Raw genomic sequence first — 13,536 nt, 5'->3', positions numbered from 1 at the left:
GTCCCACTGGTGGGTGTTGTCCAAAGATTATTAATCTTCACTTGTGGTTTATGCAAGTATAGGCTTATAAGCTGGACACGAGTTCTCTCACATTGACAGTGGCTTGACGAAAAATGCAGACTGACCCCTCACTCATCTGGTGCCTTCGGGAGGTGGAGATGTTTGAGATATATATCTCGAACTATCTACTTCTTTTGTAAGGTCTGATGGCGTAGTGGGTTAAAGCATACTAGTTATGCCAGCTACTGGAAGGTAGTTGTGCTTTCTGGGTTTGAGTCCCACTGGTGGGTGTTGTCCAAAGATTATTAATCTTCACTTGTGGTTTATGCAAGTATAGGCTTATAAGCTGGACACGAGTTCTCTCACATTGACAGTGGCTTGACGAAAAATGCAGACTGACCCCTCACTCATCTGGTGCCTTCGGGAGGTGGAGATGTTTGAGATATATATCTCGAACTATCTACTTCTTTTGTAAGGTCTGATGGCGTAGTGGGTTAAAGCATACTAGTTATGCCAGCTACTGGAAGGTAGTTGTGCTTTCTGGGTTCGAGTCCCACTGGTGGGTGTTGTCCAAAGATTATTAATCTTCACTTGTGGTTTATGCAAGTATAGGCTTATAAGCTGGACACGAGTTCTCTCACATTGACAGTGGCTTGACGAAAAATGAAGACTGACCCCTCACTCATCTGGTGCCTTCGGGAGGTGGAGATGTTTGAGATATATATCTCGAACTATCTACTTCTTTTGTAAGGTCTGATGGCGTAGTGGGTTAAAGCATACTAGTTATGCCAGCTACTGGAAGGTAGTTGTGCTTTCTGGGTTCGAGTCCCACTGGTGGGTGTTGTCCAAAGATTATTAATCTTCACTTGTGGTTTATGCAAGTATAGGCTTATAAGCTGGACACGAGTTCTCTCACATTCACAGTGGCTTGACGAAAAATGCAGACTGACCCCTCACTCATCTGGTGCCTTCGGGAGGTGGAGATGTTTGAGATATATATCTCGAACTATCTACTTCTTTTGTAAGGTCTGATGGCGTAGTGGGTTAAAGCATACTAGTTATGCCAGCTACTGGAAGGTAGTTGTGCTTTCTGGGTTCGAGTCCCACTGGTGGGTGTTGTCCAAACATTATTAATCTTCACTTGTGGTTTATGCAAGTATAGGCTTATAAGCTGGACACGAGTTCTCTCACATTGACAGTGGCTTGACGAAAAATGCAGACTGACCCCTCACTCATCTGGTGCCTTCGGGAGGTGGAGATGTTTGAGATATATATCTCGAACTATCTACTTCTTTTGTAAGGTCTGATGGCATAGTGGGTTAAAGCATACTAGTTATGCCAGCTACTGGAAGGTAGTTGTGCTTTCTGGGTTCGAGTCCCACTGGTGGGTGTTGTCCAAAGATTATTAATCTTCACTTGTGGTTTATGCAAGTATAGGCATATAAGCTGGACACGAGTTCTCTCACATTGACAGTGGCTTGACGAAAAATGCAGACTGACCCCTCACTCATCTGGTGCCTTTGGGAGGTGGAGATGTTTGAGATATATATCTCGAACTATCTACTTCTTTTGTAAGGTCTGATGGCGTAGTGGGTTAAAGCATACTAGTTATGCCAGCTACTGGAAGGTAGTTGTGCTTTCTGGGTTCGAGTCCCACTGGTGGGTGTTGTCCAAAGATTATTAATCTTCACTTGTGGTTTATGCAAGTATAGGCTTATAAGCTGGACACGAGTTCTCTCACATTGACAGTGGCTTGACGAAAAATGCAGACTGACCCCTCACTCATCTGGTGCCTTCGGGAGGTGGAGATGTTTGAGATATATATCTCGAACTATCTACTTCTTTTGTAAGGTCTGATGGCGTAGTGGGTTAAAGCATACTAGTTATGCCAGCTACTGGAAGGTAGTTGTGCTTTCTGGGTTCGAGTCCCACTGGTGGGTGTTGTCCAAAGATTATTAATCTTCACTTGTGGTTTATGCAAGTATAGGCTTATAAGCTGGACACGAGTTCTCTCACATTGACAGTGGCTTGACGAAAAATGCAGACTGACCCCTCACTCATCTGGTGCCTTCGGGAGGTGGAGATGTTTGAGATATATATCTCGAACTATCTACTTCTTTTGTAAGGTCTGATGGCGTAGTGGGTTAAAGCATACTAGTTATGCCAGCTACTGGAAGGTAGTTGTGCTTTCTGGGTTCGAGTCCCACTGGTGGGTGTTGTCCAAAGATTATTAATCTTCACTTGTGGTTTATGCAAGTATAGGCTTATAAGCTGGACACGAGTTCTCTCACATTGACAGTGGCTTGACGAAAAATGCAGACTGACCCCTCACTCATCTGGTGCCTTCGGGAGGTGGAGATGTTTGAGATATATATCTCGAACTATCTACTTCTTTTGTAAGGTCTGATGGCGTAGTGGGTTAAAGCATACTAGTTATGCCAGCTACTGGAAGGTAGTTGTGCTTTCTGGGTTCGAGTCCCACTGGTGGGTGTTGTCCAAAGATTATTAATCTTCACTTGTGGTTTATGCAAGTATAGGCTTATAAGCTGGACACGAGTTCTCTCACATTGACAGTGGCTTGACGAAAAATGCAGACTGACCCCTCACTCATCTGGTGCCTTCGGGAGGTGGAGATGTTTGAGATATATATATCTCGAACTATCTACTTCTTTTGTAAGGTCTGATGGCGTAGTGGGTTAAAGCATACTAGTTATGCCAGCTACTGAAAGGTAGTTGTGCTTTCTGGGTTTCTTGTCCCACTGGTGGGTGTTGTCCAAAGATTATTAATCTTCACTTGTGGTTTATGCAAGTATAGGCTTATAAGCTGGACACGAGTTCTCTCACATTGACAGTGGCTTGACGAAAAATGCAGACTGACCCCTCACTCATCTGGTGCCTTCGGGAGGTGGAGATGTTTGAGATATATATCTCGAACTATCTACTTCTTTTGTAAGGTCTGATGGCGTAGTGGGTTAAAGCATACTAGTTATGCCAGCTACTGGAAGGTAGTTGTGCTTTCTGGGTTCGAGTCCCACTGGTGGGTGTTGTCCAAAGATTATTAATCTTCACTTGTGGTTTATGCAAGTATAGGCTTATAAGCTGGACACGAGTTCTCTCACATTGACAGTGGCTTGACGAAAAATGCAGACTGACCCCTCACTCATCTGGTGCCTTCGGGAGGTGGAGATGTTTGAGATATATATCTCGAACTATCTACTTCTTTTGTAAGGTCTGATGGCGTAGTGGGTTAAAGCATACTAGTTATGCCAGCTACTGGAAGGTAGTTGTGCTTTCTGGGTTCGAGTCCCACTGGTGGGTGTTGTCCAAAGATTATTAATCTTCACTTGTGGTTTATGCAAGTATAGGCTTATAAGCTGGACACGAGTTCTCTCACATTGACAGTGGCTTGACGAAAAATGCAGACTGACCCCTCACTCATCTGGTGCCTTCGGGAGGTGGAGATGTTTGAGATATATATCTCGAACTATCTACTTCTTTTGTAAGGTCTGATGGCGTAGTGGGTTAAAGCATACTAGTTATGCCAGCTACTGGAAGGTAGTTGTGCTTTCTGGGTTCGAGTCCCACTGGTGGGTGTTGTCCAAAGATTATTAATCTTCACTTGTGGTTTATGCAAGTATAGGCTTATAAGCTGGACACGAGTTCTCTCACATTGACAGTGGCTTGACGAAAAATGCAGACTGACCCCTCACTCATCTGGTGCCTTCGGGAGGTGGAGATGTTTGAGATATATATCTCGAACTATCTACTTCTTTTGTAAGGTCTGATGGCGTAGTGGGTTAAAGCATACTAGTTATGCCAGCTACTGGAAGGTAGTTGTGCTTTCTGGGTTCGAGTCCCACTGGTGGGTGTTGTCCAAAGATTATTAATCTTCACTTGTGGTTTATGCAAGTATAGGCTTATAAGCTGGACACGAGTTCTCTCACATTGACAGTGGCTTGACGAAAAATGCAGACTGACCCCTCACTCATCTGGTGCCTTCGGGAGGTGGAGATGTTTGAGATATATATCTCGAACTATCTACTTCTTTTGTAAGGTCTGATGGCGTAGTGGGTTAAAGCATACTAGTTATGCCAGCTACTGGAAGGTAGTTGTGCTTTCTGGGTTCGAGTCCCACTGGTGGGTGTTGTCCAAAGATTATTAATCTTCACTTGTGGTTTATGCAAGTATAGGCTTATAAGCTGGACACGAGTTCTCTCACATTGACAGTGGCTTGACGAAAAATGCAGACTGACCCCTCACTCATCTGGTGCCTTCGGGAGGTGGAGATGTTTGAGATATATATCTCGAACTATCTACTTCTTTTGTAAGGTCTGATGGCGTAGTGGGTTAAAGCATACTAGTTATGCCAGCTACTGGAAGGTAGTTGTGCTTTCTGGGTTCGAGTCCCACTGGTGGGTGTTGTCCAAAGATTATTAATCTTCACTTGTGGTTTATGCAAGTATAGGCTTATAAGCTGGACACGAGTTCTCTCACATTGACAGTGGCTTGACGAAAAATGCAGACTGACCCCTCACTCATCTGGTGCCTTCGGGAGGTGGAGATGTTTGAGATATATATCTCGAACTATCTACTTCTTTTGTAAGGTCTGATGGCGTAGTGGGTTAAAGCATACTAGTTATGCCAGCTACTGGAAGGTAGTTGTGCTTTCTGGGTTCGAGTCCCACTGGTGGGTGTTGTCCAAAGATTATTAATCTTCACTTGTGGTTTATGCAAGTATAGGCTTATAAGCTGGACACGAGTTCTCTCACATTGACAGTGGCTTGACGAAAAATGCAGACTGACCCCTCACTCATCTGGTGCCTTCGGGAGGTGGAGATGTTTGAGATATATATCTCGAACTATCTACTTCTTTTGTAAGGTCTGATGGCGTAGTGGGTTAAAGCATACTAGTTATGCCAGCTACTGGAAGGTAGTTGTGCTTTCTGGGTTCGAGTCCCACTGGTGGGTGTTGTCCAAAGATTATTAATCTTCACTTGTGGTTTATGCAAGTATAGGCTTATAAGCTGGACACGAGTTCTCTCACATTGACAGTGGCTTGACGAAAAATGCAGACTGACCCCTCACTCATCTGGTGCCTTCGGGAGGTGGAGATGTTTGAGATATATATCTCGAACTATCTACTTCTTTTGTAAGGTCTGATGGCGTAGTGGGTTAAAGCATACTAGTTATGCCAGCTACTGGAAGGTAGTTGTGCTTTCTGGGTTCGAGTCCCACTGGTGGGTGTTGTCCAAAGATTATTAATCTTCACTTGTGGTTTATGCAAGTATAGGCTTATAAGCTGGACACGAGTTCTCTCACATTGACAGTGGCTTGACGAAAAATGCAGACTGACCCCTCACTCATCTGGTGCCTTCGGGAGGTGGAGATGTTTGAGATATATATCTCGAACTATCTACTTCTTTTGTAAGGTCTGATGGCGTAGTGGGTTAAAGCATACTAGTTATGCCAGCTACTGGAAGGTAGTTGTGCTTTCTGGGTTCGAGTCCCACTGGTGGGTGTTGTCCAAAGATTATTAATCTTCACTTGTGGTTTATGCAAGTATAGGCTTATAAGCTGGACACGAGTTCTCTCACATTGACAGTGGCTTGACGAAAAATGCAGACTGACCCCTCACTCATCTGGTGCCTTCGGGAGGTGGAGATGTTTGAGATATATATCTCGAACTATCTACTTCTTTTGTAAGGTCTGATGGCGTAGTGGGTTAAAGCATACTAGTTATGCCAGCTACTGGAAGGTAGTTGTGCTTTCTGGGTTCGAGTCCCACTGGTGGGTGTTGTCCAAAGATTATTAATCTTCACTTGTGGTTTATGCAAGTATAGGCTTATAAGCTGGACACGAGTTCTCTCACATTGACAGTGGCTTGACGAAAAATGCAGACTGACCCCTCACTCATCTGGTGCCTTCGGGAGGTGGAGATGTTTGAGATATATATCTCGAACTATCTACTTCTTTTGTAAGGTCTGATGGCGTAGTGGGTTAAAGCATACTAGTTATGCCAGCTACTGGAAGGTAGTTGTGCTTTCTGGGTTCGAGTCCCACTGGTGGGTGTTGTCCAAAGATTATTAATCTTCACTTGTGGTTTATGCAAGTATAGGCTTATAAGCTGGACACGAGTTCTCTCACATTGACAGTGGCTTGACGAAAAATGCAGACTGACCCCTCACTCATCTGGTGCCTTCGGGAGGTGGAGATGTTTGAGATATATATCTCGAACTATCTACTTCTTTTGTAAGGTCTGATGGCGTAGTGGGTTAAAGCATACTAGTTATGCCAGCTACTGGAAGGTAGTTGTGCTTTCTGGGTTCGAGTCCCACTGGTGGGTGTTGTCCAAAGATTATTAATCTTCACTTGTGGTTTATGCAAGTATAGGCTTATAAGCTGGACACGAGTTCTCTCACATTGACAGTGGCTTGACGAAAAATGCAGACTGACCCCTCACTCATCTGGTGCCTTCGGGAGGTGGAGATGTTTGAGATATATATCTCGAACTATCTACTTCTTTTGTAAGGTCTGATGGCGTAGTGGGTTAAAGCATACTAGTTATGCCAGCTACTGGAAGGTAGTTGTGCTTTCTGGGTTCGAGTCCCACTGGTGGGTGTTGTCCAAAGATTATTAATCTTCACTTGTGGTTTATGCAAGTATAGGCTTATAAGCTGGACACGAGTTCTCTCACATTGACAGTGGCTTGACGAAAAATGCAGACTGACCCCTCACTCATCTGGTGCCTTCGGGAGGTGGAGATGTTTGAGATATATATCTCGAACTATCTACTTCTTTTGTAAGGTCTGATGGCGTAGTGGGTTAAAGCATACTAGTTATGCCAGCTACTGGAAGGTAGTTGTGCTTTCTGGGTTCGAGTCCCACTGGTGGGTGTTGTCCAAAGATTATTAATCTTCACTTGTGGTTTATGCAAGTATAGGCTTATAAGCTGGACACGAGTTCTCTCACATTGACAGTGGCTTGACGAAAAATGCAGACTGACCCCTCACTCATCTGGTGCCTTCGGGAGGTGGAGATGTTTGAGATATATATCTCGAACTATCTACTTCTTTTGTAAGGTCTGATGGCGTAGTGGGTTAAAGCATACTAGTTATGCCAGCTACTGGAAGGTAGTTGTGCTTTCTGGGTTCGAGTCCCACTGGTGGGTGTTGTCCAAAGATTATTAATCTTCACTTGTGGTTTATGCAAGTATAGGCTTATAAGCTGGACACGAGTTCTCTCACATTGACAGTGGCTTGACGAAAAATGCAGACTGACCCCTCACTCATCTGGTGCCTTCGGGAGGTGGAGATGTTTGAGATATATATCTCGAACTATCTACTTCTTTTGTAAGGTCTGATGGCGTAGTGGGTTAAAGCATACTAGTTATGCCAGCTACTGGAAGGTAGTTGTGCTTTCTGGGTTCGAGTCCCACTGGTGGGTGTTGTCCAAAGATTATTAATCTTCACTTGTGGTATATGCAAGTATAGGCTTATAAGCTGGACACGAGTTCTCTCACATTGACAGTGGCTTGACGAAAAATGCAGACTGACCCCTCACTCATCTGGTGCCTTCGGGAGGTGGAGATGTTTGAGATATATATCTCGAACTATCTACTTCTTTTGTAAGGTCTGATGGCGTAGTGGGTTAAAGCATACTAGTTATGCCAGCTACTGGAAGGTAGTTGTGCTTTCTGGGTTCGAGTCCCACTGGTGGGTGTTGTCCAAAGATTATTAATCTTCACTTGTGGTTTATGCAAGTATAGGCTTATAAGCTGGACACGAGTTCTCTCACATTGACAGTGGCTTGACGAAAAATGCAGACTGACCCCTCACTCATCTGGTGCCTTCGGGAGGTGGAGATGTTTGAGATATATATCTCGAACTATCTACTTCTTTTGTAAGGTCTGATGGCGTAGTGGGTTAAAGCATACTAGTTATGCCAGCTACTGGAAGGTAGTTGTGCTTTCTGGGTTCGAGTCCCACTGGTGGGTGTTGTCCAAAGATTATTAATCTTCACTTGTGGTATATGCAAGTATAGGCTTATAAGCTGGACACGAGTTCTCTCACATTGACAGTGGCTTGACGAAAAATGCAGACTGACCCCTCACTCATCTGGTGCCTTCGGGAGGTGGAGATGTTTGAGATATATATCTCGAACTATCTACTTCTTTTGTAAGGTCTGATGGCGTAGTGGGTTAAAGCATACTAGTTATGCCAGCTACTGGAAGGTAGTTGTGCTTTCTGGGTTCGAGTCCCACTGGTGGGTGTTGTCCAAAGATTATTAATCTTCACTTGTGGTTTATGCAAGTATAGGCTTATAAGCTGGACACGAGTTCTCTCACATTGACAGTGGCTTGACGAAAAATGCAGACTGACCCCTCACTCATCTGGTGCCTTCGGGAGGTGGAGATGTTTGAGATATATATCTCGAACTATCTACTTCTTTTGTAAGGTCTGATGGCGTAGTGGGTTAAAGCATACTAGTTATGCCAGCTACTGGAAGGTAGTTGTGCTTTCTGGGTTCGAGTCCCACTGGTGGGTGTTGTCCAAAGATTATTAATCTTCACTTGTGGTTTATGCAAGTATAGGCTTATAAGCTGGACACGAGTTCTCTCACATTGACAGTGGCTTGACGAAAAATGCAGACTGACCCCTCACTTCATCTGGTGCCTTCGGGAGGTGGAGATGTTTGAGATATATATCTCGAACTATCTACTTCTTTTGTAAGGTCTGATGGCGTAGTGGGTTAAAGCATACTAGTTATGCCAGCTACTGGAAGGTAGTTGTGCTTTCTGGGTTCGAGTCCCACTGGTGGGTGTTGTCCAAAGATTATTAATCTTCACTTGTGGTTTATGCAAGTATAGGCTTATAAGCTGGACACGAGTTCTCTCACATTGACAGTGGCTTGACGAAAAATGCAGACTGACCCCTCACTCATCTGGTGCCTTCGGGAGGTGGAGATGTTTGAGATATATATCTCGAACTATCTACTTCTTTTGTAAGGTCTGATGGCGTAGTGGGTTAAAGCATACTAGTTATGCCAGCTACTGGAAGGTAGTTGTGCTTTCTGGGTTCGAGTCCCACTGGTGGGTGTTGTCCAAAGATTATTAATCTTCACTTGTGGTTTATGCAAGTATAGGCTTATAAGCTGGACACGAGTTCTCTCACATTGACAGTGGCTTGACGAAAAATGCAGACTGACCCCTCACTCATCTGGTGCCTTCGGGAGGTGGAGATGTTTGAGATATATATCTCGAACTATCTACTTCTTTTGTAAGGTCTGATGGCGTAGTGGGTTAAAGCATACTAGTTATGCCAGCTACTGGAAGGTAGTTGTGCTTTCTGGGTTCGAGTCCCACTGGTGGGTGTTGTCCAAAGATTATTAATCTTCACTTGTGGTTTATGCAAGTATAGGCTTATAAGCTGGACACGAGTTCTCTCACATTGACAGTGGCTTGACGAAAAATGCAGACTGACCCCTCACTCATCTGGTGCCTTCGGGAGGTGGAGATGTTTGAGATATATATCTCGAACTATCTACTTCTTTTGTAAGGTCTGATGGAGTAGTGGGTTAAAGCATACTAGTTATGCCAGCTACTGGAAGGTAGTTGTGCTTTCTGGGTTCGAGTCCCACTGGTGGGTGTTGTCCAAAGATTATTAATATATATATATATATATATATATATATATATATATATATATATATATATATATATATATATATATATATATATATATATATATATATATATATTTATTATAATAAATATAAGCTATATATATATATATATATATATAGCTTAGCTCCTGTTGTAGAGGTTGGTAGATTTTGGCCCCCTAGAGGTATTCAACCATTTAATCCTTTCGGTGTACCTTTATTAAATACTACAATTTTATTGTCTTCTGGGGCTACGGTAACTTGATCTCATCATGCAATTTTAAATTCTAATCATAAAGAGGCTTTACAAAGGTTGATATTAACTGTTATATTAGGGTTGTATTTTACAGGGTTACAGGCTTTTGAATATGTGGAAGCATCTTTTTCAATTGCCGCTTCTATTTATGGTTCAACTTTTTTTGTGGCTACTGGGTTTCATGGGCTTCATGTTATTATTGGTTCTTCATTTCTTTCAGTATGTTTATATCGTTTATATAAGTGTCATTTTTCTTCTTATCATCATTTTGGATTTGAGGCCGCTGCTTGATATTGACATTTTGTAGATGTAGTGTGGTTATTCTTATATGTATTTATTTACTGATGAGGGGGTTAATTTTTAATAATTTTTAAAAGTAATTACGTACTTTTACGTAACATTTTTTTCTTGAACTAAGTTCTTATTATTTAGACTTCCGTTAATCCTCTCGTTATGCTTTGGTATATCTCAATCGAAGCTGATTTTTATAATATTTATATTCTGATAAATAATAATAAAAGATAGAAGAGCTTAGACGCTAGAATCTTAAGGAAATGAAAGAGGTAGCTCGATGTAGTTATTTCTAAATATATAATATTATATAAATTGAGAAAAATCAATATAATTTACTATAAATCAAGAATATGATAGTAATGTTTTAATAAATTATTTTACTGGGGGGGCAGAATAAGACTAATCTTTTTAAAATTGTATTATCCGTAAAAATTCTTAAAATTAATTAGATGTATAAAATTATTTGGAATTAAAATAAAAAAAATAAAATTTATGTTGGAGGGGGCAGAACAAGATTGAATTAGTATATATATGCAAATAATTTAAATAATAAAAATAATTTTTTATAATAAAGCATTATTTTATACATATAGAACTAATTATACTTTTTTAAATTTTATTATATAAAAAATATTGAGGAAGATTATCTTCCTCAATATTTTTTATAATATTTTAATGTATCTTATATTAAAATTTATTTTTATTAAAATCAATTAATTTAATTAAATTGTATTTTACTGTAATTTGTTATATAAAATAATAATGTATTAATAATATAGTATAATTTTAATATAAATTAAATGTATATATATATATTGTAAAGTTTTAAAGTTATTATTTGGTGTAATTAAAGATATGAAGAGATTGATAAATTTATTAATATTATTAATTCTTAAAATTGAATTAATATATTAAATTATTTAAAATTAATATAAAATAATAAGATTTCTATTTTAGGAGGGGGCAGAACAAGATTGAATTAGCGTGTATATATAATTATATTATAATTATATTATACATAATGGAGTTTAACCAATTCTTAGAAGATCAAAACTTCTCGTGCTGTAACACTTACGTATAATGAAATTTGAACGGAATTAAACCGCTCAAGAAATAAGTTAGAAGCTTTTTCTTAACCAATAAATTTCCTTAATAGGAAATAATTTCAATTTTTCCATTAACAGTGGAATACCTCTTTTTGGTTTCTATTAATATTTTCTTAAATTTTAAGTTGTGGGTTTATTATTAGTTGAATTATATTTTGGTGAATTATGTTTAATAAAGTTTGATTTTTGCTTTGGGCTTTGTTTTATAATTATTTAGTATATGTAAATTTTGGTGAAATATATTTGCTTAAAGTATAGTATATAGATATGCAATATTTAATATTATCAATAGGAGAAATCTTGAGTTAGTAAATTATAATAAGTTTGATAAAATCTTGTGCCAGCAATCGCGGTTATACTTGAAAATTAAATAAAGTATATTAGTAGAAGTTAATAAATTAATTAAAATAAGAGTTTATGTTTATAAAAAGTGAAATTGGGTTATAAAATATAAAGACTTATTTGAAAATTAAGGTAGTGAAACTTAAAAAACTAAGGTATGAATTAGGATTAGATACCCTAGTACACTTAGACTTAATTTATAAATACTAGAATATTAGGAGTTATGTTCTTTAAATTTAAGAAATTTGGCGGTGTTTTAGTCTAGTTAGAGGAACCTGTTTTATAAACGATACAACACGCATTATTTTACTTATTTTAGTTAATCAGCTTGTATACCGTCATTATAAGATAATTTAGGAGAAAATATTATTGAAATCATATTATTGAGTATATTAGATCAAGGTGCAGCTTATAAATAAGTAAATATGGGTTACAATAAAATTTATTTAATATGAATTAAGTATTTAAATATATTTATGAAGGAGGATTTAATTGTAAGAAAAGGAGTAGTGAGATTTTTTGATATAAGCTCTAAATTATGTACATATCGCCCGTCGCTTTCATTTAATGTGAAATAAGTCGTAACATAGTAGAGGTACTGGAAAGTGTTTCTAGAATTACAAAGTAAAGCTAAAAATTAGCATCTCATTTACACCGAGAAGGTTTGTCGTGTAATTCGATATATTTTGATTATGAATAGTTGTTTAGTGTAGTTAATATGAAAAAGATTTTTTAAATATAGTAAATTTAATTGAATAATATTAAAGACTTAGTATAAAATACTGTAAAGGAAATTTGAAATAATTTAAGATTTAATAATGAAAAAGTAATATTAAAGTTATGTATCTTGTGTATAATAGATGTTTAAATTAATGTAATTCGGTTGTGTATCTCGAAAAGGAAATAGCTAAATTAAAAGGTGAGCTTTTGTAGCAGAAAAATTTATAATTTTATTTTAGAAGTGAAATATTAATCGGGTTTCTTGATATCTAGTTTTTTAAGAAGTGAATTTAAATTAGCATTTTTATATATTTATAAAAATAGTTAAAATAAGGGGGATTAGCTCTTTATTATTTAATACTATAAAAAAATATTTTTAAAGGATTTAACTAGGCTTAAAATTAGCTAGGTTTATAGGATGTTATAAGTAAAATTTAGGTTAATAATATTTATATATTTTTTAATTGTTTATTAAAAATTATTTAGAAATAGTGTTGAAATAGGTATAATGAGTATATTAGTATATAATTGTGTTTGAATTTAATTTAAATTATTAAATTATTTTTATGTATTTAAATATTTCTTTAAGGAATTCGGCAAAAATTATTTCTGCCTGTTTAACAAAAACATGTCTTTAGGGAGGTTTATAAAGTCTAACCTGCCCATTGGGAACTAAAAGGCCGCGGTATTATGACCGTGCAAAGGTAGCATAATCATTAGTTTTTTAATTGAAGGCTAGAATGAATGGTTGGACAAGAAATAATCTGTCTTAAATTAATATATTGAATTTAACTTTTAAAATTAAACAGGAGTTAAATTAAAAGTACGTTTAAACTTTTAAAATCAACAGGAGCCCTGTTGCTTATGCAACAGGGCTCCATTAAGGAACATATAATCTCTTCCCATAACCAAACCATCGCCAGAGAAATCCTAGTAAACAACACAGAAATCATCGATAGATACAGCAATAGCAGGCGGCTTGACGTTTGCGAGGCACTACACATCAAGAAGTCAACACCCGCAATCAACAGCCAATTATTGCACAACTATATTCTACCCACCTCAAGACTCCGCTCCAATATAGAAGCATCAAGAAATATGGACCAATAGGCTTTCTACAAACACTTCTATTCAATACCCATTGTTTCTGTTCTGTCT

At 38.4% G+C, this 13,536-nt stretch overlaps 1 pseudogene; it reads left to right on the top strand.

The window, feature by feature from the left end:
- Positions 1-10,273, top strand: part of LOC138366990 (cytochrome c oxidase subunit 3-like) — a 55,767-nt pseudogene extending 45,494 nt beyond the window's left edge.
- The last annotated feature ends 3,263 nt before the right edge of the window (positions 10,274-13,536 follow it).

This window comes from Procambarus clarkii, chromosome 21 (assembly GCF_040958095.1).
Source record: "Procambarus clarkii isolate CNS0578487 chromosome 21, FALCON_Pclarkii_2.0, whole genome shotgun sequence".
Taxonomy (NCBI): domain Eukaryota; kingdom Metazoa; phylum Arthropoda; class Malacostraca; order Decapoda; family Cambaridae; genus Procambarus; species Procambarus clarkii.
Note: the sequence above shows the minus strand (reverse complement) of the source record. Positions and strands in the feature narration are given on the sequence as shown.